The sequence below is a fragment of the Centrocercus urophasianus genome, unplaced genomic scaffold (genome assembly GCF_019232065.1).
Source record: "Centrocercus urophasianus isolate 14NV4802_14NV808 unplaced genomic scaffold, USGS_Curo_1.0 seq_11, whole genome shotgun sequence".
Taxonomy (NCBI): Eukaryota; Metazoa; Chordata; class Aves; order Galliformes; family Phasianidae; genus Centrocercus; species Centrocercus urophasianus.
This window is the reverse complement of record NW_024884253.1, coordinates 10,995,227-11,006,921: the sequence shown is the minus strand read 5'-3', so window position 1 is coordinate 11,006,921 and position 11,695 is coordinate 10,995,227. Positions and strand designations below refer to the sequence as shown.

Genomic DNA, 11,695 nt, shown 5'->3' with positions numbered 1-11,695 from the left:
CAAAAAACATGTCTACGTTTGTCTGTGTCGACATCAGCAACACAAAATATGGCGTCCGCTTTCGACAGGGCGTTACGTAGAGGCGAGCAGGGCGAATTTGTCGGGGCGGTGTGTAAAACGGAGCCGGCGGCTTTCAGCGAGGGGGAACAACAGCCGAAAAAAAATAAAAAAGGCGTCCGGGGGGCTGCGGGCGTTGGGCAGGGGGGTCCCGGGGCCGTTCCGCTCCCCGTGGCTGGAGTTGGCCGGGACTGTCGTGCCGTGATTCCGTGCGGTTTTATTACCTCCCCCCTTCCGCCTCCACCGCGTCCCCTCTTTGCGCCGCGCGGAGCCCTCCGCCCGCGGCTGCCGGTGGGCGGCGGAGAGCAGAACCGGCAGCCCGGAGCCGCCCGCCCCGCTGCGATCGCGAAAGTCTCTGCTTGAGCCCCTTAACACCGGCATCGGGAGATTTCGGGAAGCTCGGCCTTGGGCACGTCGCGTCCACTTATTTATTTATTTGTGGTTGGAAGGGGGTGTCCTTCCTTTTGGCTTCAGTTGGTTTCCAAAGCCGTGGTGCAACTGTCTCCTTATTTTTTTTCTTCCCTCTCTTCCCCTTTGGGATGAGGGGGGAAACATAAGGCTCCAGTTTTGTCTCCTCTTAGCTGGGAATAAAACTTGGAAGCGCAGTTGGGACATATGAAGAGCTCCGCCTGCCCGGCTCTGGGCTCCTGCTGCCCTTCTTTCACTTTGAGCCCAGGAATACCTTCAGCTAGGTGATATCACCCTAGTTTTTGCCACTTCCTGGGGTTCCTCGGGGACCTTTCCAATGGAGCATCCCCATCCCCACGAGCAGGTGCTCCTTTAAAGCCCGTGGGCCCCCCTGCAAAAGGGAATCCAGAAAGAGTTTTTGGGGTCAGAGCGCAAAAGGGGACAAAGCATCCGAAGGTGTATGGCGGGGGAGAAGAGGAGGGCTCCCAGGGTGGGACGGTGATGGGGTGCAGTGACTCCAGCGGCTGCTGCAAGGGAGCTCTGCCTGGAGCCATCCTACAGCTCAGAGGGGCTGTCAGCCGGGCAGGCACAGTGTTTCCCACTTGAATTTTGTGTCCCGTCCCAATCGAGGATCGGTTTGAGGAGTTTTGGCGTATCTTTTAGAAGAGAAATGACAGGAACTCCAGCGAAGTCCCTTTCCAAATTGGGGCTGAGAACTAAGATGTCAAGCGCCTCTGTAATACTGTTTTACAACCGATGATTGTAAATCACTGCTGCTCTCTGCCTCGTCATCCGGCTCACCTACAAAGAGTTGTGCTTGTTTTAAAACTCCTGGTTAAGCTTTGGGCAGGGGATTTCCCAGGCTGGAGTCAATGCGGGTGGGCGCAGTGGGGGCCCGGCTGTCCCCAGCAGAAACCCGGTTGGAAGTAGCACTGCCAGAGCACGACTGGGTACCCAGTGGGGTGATGGGAGCAGCCCGGCAGGAGAGGGACTTTGTTGTTTAAGGGGTATCTGTGAGCCAAGTTCTTTGCCTCTGTGACACATTTCTGTCCCGGCGAAGCTTTTCTCATGTAGATGTGGCTTCAGTCCTAGGAAGAGCTCAGCAGCCCTTTGTAACGCAGAATTGCAAATGGACCTCCGGACTGGCTCGAGCCAGCTGAGGTCCTGCGAGTTGCGAGAGCATCAATGCTAAGAAGCCCGTAAATTTCTGAAGTCACCGGCCAGTCCTTTCTTTGCTTCGGCGTGTCTGCTGCAGAGATGCAGGGCCGCGAGCTCCCAGTGTTTGTCCTGTGCTCTGGTACCTGTGGTGAGCTCAGTCTCTTGACGTGCAGAGCCCACAGCGCTCAGCCCAAAGTCCGTGTGATTACTCACCTCCATAAAATGACGTTTCTCCTGCCTGGCCTCCACAAGAAGTTCTGTCTGAGTCTTGTCATCTGCTGTGGGTGTATGGGAGGAGAGCTCTCCTTCAGCTGCTCTGTCCACAAGTCCCACAGATTTGCTTTTCTCTCCTCCTGGCTGCAAGCTGTAATTTCCAGTGTCTGTAGGAGCAATAACCCATTGCAGGAGACACCCCAAGCTGGCAGTGTCACGCTTCGATTCTTTTTCTTTGAAAGGATTTTAATGTGTTTTTAGTAAAAGCCCCAAAAAGAGAGCTGGTGTTAACTACAGTGAAGGCACTTTCTTCTTTGTACATTCCCAGACCAGTTTCAAACTGCAGCAGACCAGATTACAGAACCCAGCAGGTTTAGCTCACCCTCATACAAAAGGAAGCACTTATGCCAGGCATGGCATCACTGTGTTTGCATGTGTGACATCCTCTGCTGTTACTCCTTTCCCTCTGCGCTAAGTGGAATGACCCTCAGATATCATGCTTGCAGGTTCTTGTGGTTGGGATCTTGTGACCCATATTTCTGTGCATCCACTTAAGGCATGAAAACAGCCACTGAGAATAAATAAAAATAGCGTTTTGATTATAATTTTGTTAGAAATGGACATGGTCTCAAGTGAATTCCCTGAGACTTTAGCATGGCTATCACATAGCAAAAGAGCTGCATTTACTTTTTATGTGGAGAGTGTAATTTTAGTTATCTTTCTTTCTAGTATAACCGTAATCCAGAGAGAGTGGCCTTTCCCTGGCAGTGACTGTGAAGCCAGCGCTGTGGCATTCACGTAGAATCACAGAATTGCAGGGTTTGGAAGGGACTGTTGGAGATCACTGTGGTTCCCTACAATAGGTCACACAGATAGGCACCCAGATGGCTCTTGAATATCTCCATAGAAGGAGACTCGACAACCTCTCTGGGTTTTTTAGTGGTTTGTTACCCTTACCGTGAATAAGTTCTTCAAGTCTCTGCGACTGTTAGTCCAAGTAGATAAATAAAATAAGGCATTAAAGGCTTTAGCTTACATCCTTTAAAATACTTCCCAGTCTTCTTTTGAGGTATGTGTATGTGCCGGCTGGAACTCACGAGTGGTATTGATGTAAGCAGGTCTGGAGTTTACTGAAAGTGCCAGTATTGTGTTGTCATACAATCATAGTTGTCAGATGTCAGCAATGAGTTTTAGATTCTTATGTAGAAGCTGTGAGAGCTTTTGGTTTCCAGAGCATTGAAAGTACTTTTAACACACAGTAGTGCTTGTTGGTGTGGAGCCCCAGATGGGATGACATTGCAGGATAAAGTCAAATGAGTTCGATTCCAGCATTGTTGTCCTAAGAAAGGTCAGGAATCACCATTCCAGCCCCCTCTCCAAGAATGCCATGGCTTTACACATCATGGGGTTGGCTTGGTTTTTCGGTTTGTTTGTTTTGTGTTTAAGAAAGTAGACACTTCTGTTGTTTCGAGAAGCACTGTGGTTCCTGAGTCAGGGCAGTGCACTCAGCAAGTTCTCTGGAACTGAGAGAACCCCAGAATGGCTCTGAAACAAAAGCTGAGGTCTCTGTTTGACTGCAGAAGTTGTTGCCTTACGTACACCAGCACCACAAGCACATTTGTGCACTGGGAGACCCGGTCTGACAGGAGGATGTGTGGTTTCTGGGTGAGATGTGTGAATAGGAGGAGACTTGTGGAAAGTCCTCCTGGGGGACCTTGGAGAGTTTGTACGTACGTGTGTATGAGGCACTGAGGGCCATGGCTTAGTGGGCATGGTTGTGATGGGTTGATGGTTGGTCTAGGTGATATTTGTGGTCTTTTTCAACCTTAATGATTCTGTGATTCTATGAGCATTTCAATGGTCGGAATCCCACAGCCACACCACAAGCGTGCACCTCGTGTGAATTCACTGATGGTGGGTTTGTCCACCCAGATCTATTCATGGTTTTGATGAGCTGCATCACCAAAAGTGCTGGTGGCACATGACCTATGCTGTGTCTGTGGCACAGTTCTGAAACCACTGAAGTTATATGTGTTATTAAGTTTATTGATATATTTTTATATATGTATTTATATGTGTACATATAAAATGTTTAGCATCTCAGTGATGTGGTCCCATCTGGCATCAGTGGCAAGGAGAATTAACTTCACATCAACAGAGAGGGAAATGAGTTGGGAACTCCTCCAGCGCCCATGTTCACTCATTGTGGGCCTGAAATCTTAGTTTTCCTTCCCCATGTTTCTCTCAGTCTTTCTCTCCTGAACTTGTTTCTCCTCTTAAATACTAAATGTTTTTTAAACTTGAAACTTCGAGTTGCCTATAGATTTTGGCATCTCATTTGTTGTTGTTAATTGTCTGTTGTTTCCACAATTCTCAACTGAGTGCTCAATGTGTATTTGACTTGCTGGAGGAAAAAAAAAAAAAAAGGTATTTTCTTGCATGTTCTGCATCAGTGACCATAATCCCTCAAGTTCAGGATTATTTCACCTCTCATGCAGTCTTATGAATGGAGGAGGAAGGCCGAAAACTGATGGGTGTCTCTTAAGCAGAGCTGAATTGGAAAAAAAAAAAAAAAGTGATTCCTTTATTTTTACATAGAATCTTGCTGCGATTTTTCTACCTAACTAATACTCTGGATGAAGCAGGTTCTGAACTGAAGGCAGTGTTCACAGGGGCTCAGTAAAACACCAGTTTTTCTCTAGAAGCCTGTGCCCCATCTCTGTGCCTCCAGTCCGTGTGTTCCCTTTTCTCTCTCCCAAGTTCTGGAGATATATATATATATATATATATATATACACATGTATTTGTATCTCTCAACCTAATTTCACGCTTATTAGTTTCAGTTACTTTGTTATGCTTCATTCAGACAACAAAAGTGGGAAAATACTCATTCTTAAAATAAAAAAAAAAAAGAAAATCCAAGCATAACCATCTCAAAGCAGTGAGGTTTTTGGGTTTGGGGTGCTCAGCTGGGAGTGCCGGGCAGAAGCAGAGAGCAGTGGCATCTCTCAGGTTTGCTGCCTTGCTGGGGAGCACTGCTGATTCACTCTGACATGAAATAAAGGAAATTCCTGATGGTTGCAGACTGAAGTGTTTTTGACAAGATGCCTTCCCTATCCCTCTTTCTGCCTCCCACCTCCAAAGCAAATATGTTTTGTTATTTTTTTTTCAGTATCCTCTTCAGCACAAACTGTCAGGGATCGTGGGGAGTTTTTGCCCATCTTTTGTCTCCTCGAAAAGTGATGTATTTAAATGATATGCTCAGAGCATGCTGCTGATGAAGGCTCTGGTGCCTGTTGTCCTCCACACTGTGTTACAGTTTCCTTGAGAACTGGGGAAGCTCAGCCCAAGGCAGTGACACCGTCCTTTGTCCTGCATCCTTGCTATTGTCCCCGCCGGGCATTCCTGTGGCATTTCCTGCAGCCACACTGCCGATGCCATTTGTCATTACTGTCACACGGCACAGCTTTTCTTTGGGAAGTCAGTGGTGACAAGATGCTGGAAGAGCATCGTGGGGTTTCTGTGCCAGAGATGGTATCTGGCCAGGCTGCTGGGTGCGGGGCTGCTGCTCGCTGGGGACCTGTGGGATTGTGTTCAGCTGCCAGGAGGCAATTAGCGTGATGAGGAGTCACAGAATGGCTTGGATTGGAAGGGACATCAAAGCCCACCCAGTTCCAGCCCCCTGCCTTGTGCTGTTTGCCCCCCACCAGCTCAGGCTGTCCAGGGCCCCATCCAGCCTGGCCTGGAATGTTTTCAGGGATGGAGCACCCAGAGCTCTCTGGGCAGCCTGTGCCATTGCCTCACAGCTCTCTCAGCGAAGAATTTCCTTCTAAAATCTAACCTAATTTCCCCCTTCTAGTTTAAAACTATTCCCCCTTGTCCTGTAACTATCAGGCCATGTAAAAAAAAGTCAATCTCCTTCCTGCTTTATTCTCTGCAAGTAGTGGAAGAGCAGTGTTTGGAGAGAACTATTTTCTTCAACTACCCTTATAGGACATCTTTTTGTTTGGAGTTAGAGCATCCTTGTAGTTTTGCCATCACTTAGTACAGTTTGTGCCTTTCTTGTCTGCAGATCTGCCAGCATCCCGTCTGTGTGTTTGTAGTTAAATCAGGGGTTAGGGGTGGTTTGAGAAATACTGCTTAAGGCAAACACAAGTTTCAAAATCCACACTTAAGCAGATACAAAGAAAATAAATCTTAGCTCTCTGAAGTGTTTTGCTTTGCTAAATGATCTTGAGGTGCCTTAAATTCTGCTCATTTGTGCTGTTACCCAGCGTCCCAGTGTTTATCTCTACATACCTTATTTTCATGCTTTCCTACAGTGGGAGATCACCTCCGGGGAGGCAACAGGGCTGTCTGAAACCCGGTGGGAGGCTGGGCTGTGCTGGCTATGCCTGCTGCCCAGGGTCTGTGCCCCTTGGTGCCGCACGCCCACAGAGTTCATGAGCCCCTGGTGCGCGTCTGAGCTAGAGAGCGGTGTCACAAGGCATTACTTATGCTGAGCAGAGCATGAGCTCCAGCCCCATCTCTACTGACTTAGAAGATCAGAGCACTGAGTTTCTGGGTTTGAACTTTATCTCCCGAAATCTGTATTTGTTTTCTTCCACTCCAGTCTTGCTCCTTTGTAAATGGACGCTCTTTACTCTGTAAGGCACTGGCACGGGCTGCCCAGAGCAGTTGTGGATGCCTCATTACTGAAAGTGTTCAAGGCCAGGTTGGATGGGGCCCTGGGCAGCCTGAGCTGGTGAGGGGCAACCAGCCCACTGCAGGGGGCTGGAACTAGATGGTCTTCAAGGTTCCTTTCAACCTAAGCCATTCCATGATTCTCTGGTATGCAATCAAATGAGGAACCCGCTAGGTTATGTGCTGTTAAATATGCAGCACCCCACTGAAAGTGTGAGTGTTGCATTGCAAGGAGGGCGTTGGATGTTTAATCCTAGTAGTGCTGCCTCCAAAAACTGATGTTGTTGCAGTAAAGGTCTATGATACTTGAGGGCAAAGGATTTGAGGCTGTTTACAGAGTGCTGTAGTTGCAGAGGTAGCGGGGAGCGAATGGGGATGGGAATGGTCTGACTTTCTGGATGCATTGTGTGCAGTGGTGCAAGGTGTAGTTGGCTGTGTTTTGGAAAGGATATATTTGCACAGGAAACCACTGCACAGTGAACTGTTAAATTCTGTGTACATTTAAATTTCTTTTCAGAAACAGTGGTGAGGCACTAAAACAGGCTGCCCAGGGGAGCGCTGGAGCCGTCATCCCAGCAGGTGTTCAGGAAACATGGAGATGTGCCTCTGAGGGTTTGATGGGCATGGTGGGAGTGAAGTGGGCTGATGGTTGGACTAGGTGATCTTAGAGGTCTCTTTTTCAACCTTAATGATTCTGTGATTCTGTAACCAAGGATTGCAGTTTGATCATCTGTTTCCCTTTGCTGCCTTGGACCTAATGCATCCTTCCCTGTTGCCATTCCCAGGTGCAGCCCAACTGGAGGACCCTTCCTTGCCTCCCTTTCATGCATGGCAGAGGAAAGGATTGTTGTTTGCTATGATTTATTACTGGTCCTCTACCCAGAATGATACCCATCTTGAAGCATTGCTCACCTTCTCTGCGTCTGCTTGGCTTGGCTTGTGTGGCAGTTTGTTGAATTTTTGGCTGGTCCTCGGGTGATCCTCGTGCCTGTTGGATGTTTTAAAATCAGTTTAAAAACATTCAGAAAGTTGGAATCAGCAAATCCTAAGACACGCATCTTACTGAAATTTCACAATACTACTAGCAGAGGAGGGAAAGTATTAAAAATCCTGTTACATTCTTTTTAATGAAAGAGATGAATAAGCTAGGAGGCCGGTGGAGTAAAATTTGCAGTTGAGTACATCTTTTCAGTCATTAACCTTTTTTGACTTGTCAGTGGTTTTTGAATATCTGTTCTTGAATTATGTAAAACATCTGGTATGAGGGTGAGGAAAAGCCCAATGCGCATCTGGGTTTGGCGGGATTCTTCATTCATGAAGTTTCATCCTTAAAATGATTTAAATAGTTCAATGTGTTGAAGTCTTTAAATCAAGGTTTATGATGGCTTTAAGGTGCTCCCCAGTTAAAGCATGAAGGAAAGTTGCTTGCTATGGGCTTTAAAAGGAAGCACTGAACATTTATTGCTAGTTATTTACTTTTTATTATGTGTACATAGTAATTTTTTTTCAAGGTGTGTTTGTAAGTGACAGCTTTTAATCAAGTTACAGAATAAAATAATTGCTTCAAATTGGGTGTAGTAAACCCTTGTTTTACAGGGACGATCTGTTGAGGCCACCCTTGGTCTGCACTGAAATTAATCAGGCAGAGTCTTGTCTGATGGCAAGCAGATCCAAGGACCAGTTTGCTTACAAACTAGCAAGCATGGTGCCAGGAGGTTCTCAGCCAGAAGCATACATTTTAGGTGAAAGCAGGGCATGTGGACTGAGAATCTCCAGCTGGTACCTGCACATAGCTTGGGCATTTAAAGGAAGGGCCCTATGCTGCAGTTGTATTTGACTTCAACACTGTTTAGCAACTCTGTTCTGAAATGCGGTAGGAAGACTATAACTCTGAAATTAAGCCTTCTTTTTCCATACTTTTCTTCCCAATAATTGCAGGGCTGCTGATGCCAAATTCTGAGCATTAAAGCCCAAACAAAGTGTAATCTGCACTCTGTTCTAAGACAGAGATTGATTACAAACCCCTCAGTATGTGCAGACTAGTAGTGGATCTATGTCGTCCTCATCCACCTCAGGGTCATCAGAGAGTCTCCTCCCTACAGATCCTTGCTGCTTTTTGCAGACCTCTAGAAATTGGTCAGCAGGGAAAGCTTTGTGTATGAGAGTCCAGTGCTGATGGATTGTCTGGTTGTAGGAGCAGCAGGGCTGATGTGGATCACTTTCTGGTGGTTTTAACTCTTGAGGTTGAATTCCTGAGTCACATTCCCTGAATGTCTTTGCTCACAAGGACCTGTCCTTTCACTGCTGGAGCTGCACACATACACCTGCACATACAAATTGCATGTTTCTACCTGTACACCAAGCTGAGCGGTGCAGTCAGTACTTCGCAAGGAGGGGAAGCCATCCAAAGGGACTGGACAGGCTGGAGAAGTGGGCCTGTGAGAACCTAATGAGATTCAGTAAGATCAAATACAGGGTACTGCACTGAAGTCGGGGCAATTCCAGGTGTTTATACAAACTGGGGTAAGATCTTCTTGAGAGCAGCCCTGCGGAGAAGGACTTGGGGGTGCTGGTGGACGAGAAGCTGGACATGAGGCAGCAGTGTGAGCTTGTAGCCAAGAAGGCCAACTGTGTTCTGGGCTGCATTAAAAAAGGGGTGGCCAGCAGGGAGAGGGAGGTGATCGTCCCCCTCTACTCGGCTCTTGTGAGGCCCCATCTGCAGTACTGCGACCAGACCTGGGGCCCCCAGTGCAGGAAGGACGTGGAGCTCTTGGAGCGGGTCCAGAGGAGGGCACTGAGATGATCTGAGGGCTGGAGCACCTCTCCTATGAGGAAAGGTTGAGGGAGCTGGGCTTGTTTAGCTTGGAGAAGAGAAGGCTGCGGGGAGACTTCATTGTGGCCTTCCAGTACCTGAAGGGAGCGTATAAACAGGAGGGGGAACGGCTGTTTACATGAATTGATAGTGATAGGACAAGGGGGAATGGTTTTCAACAGAGACAGGGAAGATTTAGGTTAGATATTAGGAGGAAGTTTTTCACACAGAGGGTGGTGACGCACTGGAACAGGTTGCCCAAGCAGGCTGTGGATGCCCCATCTCTGGAGGCATTCAAGGCCAGGCTGGATGTGGCTCTGGGCAGCCTGGTCTGCTGGTTGATGACCCTGCACATAGCAGGAAGGTTGAAATTAGATCATGATTGTGGTCCTTTTCAACCCAGGCCATTCTATGATTCTCTGACATGCTTTTTGGACACCATGTATACATTCCAGTTTCCTCACCCCAGTACAGCACTGGGGCAGCGGTGCAGCTCCTCTGCAGCAGCCTCCATCTGTGGGGTCTGCACAGGGGTACGGCCTGCAGAAGGGCTGGGTGCAGCTGTACTGGGGGTCTTCCACCCATCTCCATGATCCTGTCCTGTTGGAGAGGATCTGATAAAAGGATCAAGCTGTTCCTTCACATTATCACGCTGTAGTGAGTGGGCAAACACTGCTGTTCTCATCTTGCCTTTACCTCTGAGATCACCAGCAGCTGTTTCATTAACTATTAATGGCCTGCTCATTAATGCTGTAAAAGGCTACGACCAATCTTGCAAATTTGCTGGGCTCTTCCCCTGAAATATTTATGACTTGCTCACTGTGCAAAAGGGCAGGAGCAACAGCAGTGAACATGCCTCCAAGTTTTGTTGAGCATTATTAAAGAGCTCATGAATATGAAGAACTTGGCAGCTTCTCTCTTTCTCTCTCTTTTTTTTGGCTTTCTGAGCTCACACTGTGTCTGGCTGCAGAGGCACAGGCTGCCTGTAGCACGCACTTGCTGCAGCACTGCTGGCTCAGTTGCTCCCTTGATGCCCATAACTCCAGGCAACACAGCAGCTTCATAGCCAGCTGACCCACTCTAGTGTCTGCCCTTAAGAGTTTTGGCTGCTTTGCCTATGATCTGCAGGTCCTGTAGTGCTTTCTGCACAGTGCTTTACAAAATCCAAGGTGTGAAAGTTCCATCCAGAAGAGGTAATGTTACTTTTGCATAATAGATGGGGAAAGTGAGGCACAAACGTTGAACAATTTGTAACCAAGCAATAGGAAGCTAGCAGAGGATGGAAATGTTTTTGCCAAAACTGCTGTACTATTTTTTATTAAAGTCTGGTTAGTGTGAAAAAGGGAGGATTCAGGTCAGGGAATATTAGCAGGTTTTCTGTGTGCTTGGAGGAATTCTCTTGCAGGCAACCTGAGCTTGGTGTCAAGTGACCTGTTATCTCCTACTTTCTCCCACTGCTGTTTTTTGCTCAGGTTTAATGTGATGTGGAGCCATCAGGAAACTGAGATCCCCATGCCATATCCCCAGCAAGCACTGTGTCCCTTTGCATCCACTCTGTGTGGAGGTGCTTTCATCACCATTTCTGTTCTCCTTGAGCTTGGAGCCTGATCTGCTAATTCAACTCGGAAGCCACAGGCTGTGTTAAGCCTGACTCAGTAAGTCTTACAGAGGCACAGACTGGTAAAGCTTCAGTCCTGGAACCACTCATGATGGACTCGACTTATTGTAGGTGGAGAATTACGTAGTGTATCCCTGAATGTTGTATTCATTGCAAGACCCTAGGGGCCCTAGGCAAACTGATCTAGTGCCTGATTTAGTGATCAGCAACTCTGGCAGGGGGATTGGGACTGGGTGATCTTTGAGGTCCCTTCCAACTCAAGCCACTCTGATTCTGTGGTTCTGAGATTCTGTGAATAGAAGGGTGGTGAAACAGAGACAGGAGCCCCACAAGGCTCCTGGAAGCTGACAGTCCCATGAGTCTCCCCAAGCCTCCTTGGAAACTGCTGCTCTCAGAAATTCCCATCCCATGCCAGACAAGGCTTCTATGTGATCAGACAGATGAGCACTGAACAGTGCTTTCCCTGTGAAGGTGTCAGTTGTTCTGGCTCCACTGGTACCAAGGAGCAGCAGGAAAATTATTTTATTTGGATTTTGGAGATAAAATGGTCTTCCTGTCATTTTCATCTACCAGCAGTAAGGAGTCTGTCTGCTAAATCCCAACTGCATTCAGCTGGTGGTGTGCCAGACAGATTAGAATCTATATTTCTTTCCCACAGACATCTGCAGAGTAAACAGTGGTGTAAATAAATTTGAAAGGCCTCCTCTCCTCTCCTCTCCTCTCCTCTCCTCTCCTCTCCTCTCCTC

The 11,695-nt window shown here is 47.7% G+C and overlaps 1 protein-coding gene across 3 annotated transcripts in view; it reads left to right on the top strand.

Annotated features, from left to right (window-relative positions):
* Nucleotides 1–11,695, top strand: part of ZHX2 (zinc fingers and homeoboxes 2) — a 64,991-nt gene that overhangs the window by 797 nt on the left and 52,499 nt on the right. The window lies entirely within an intron of this gene.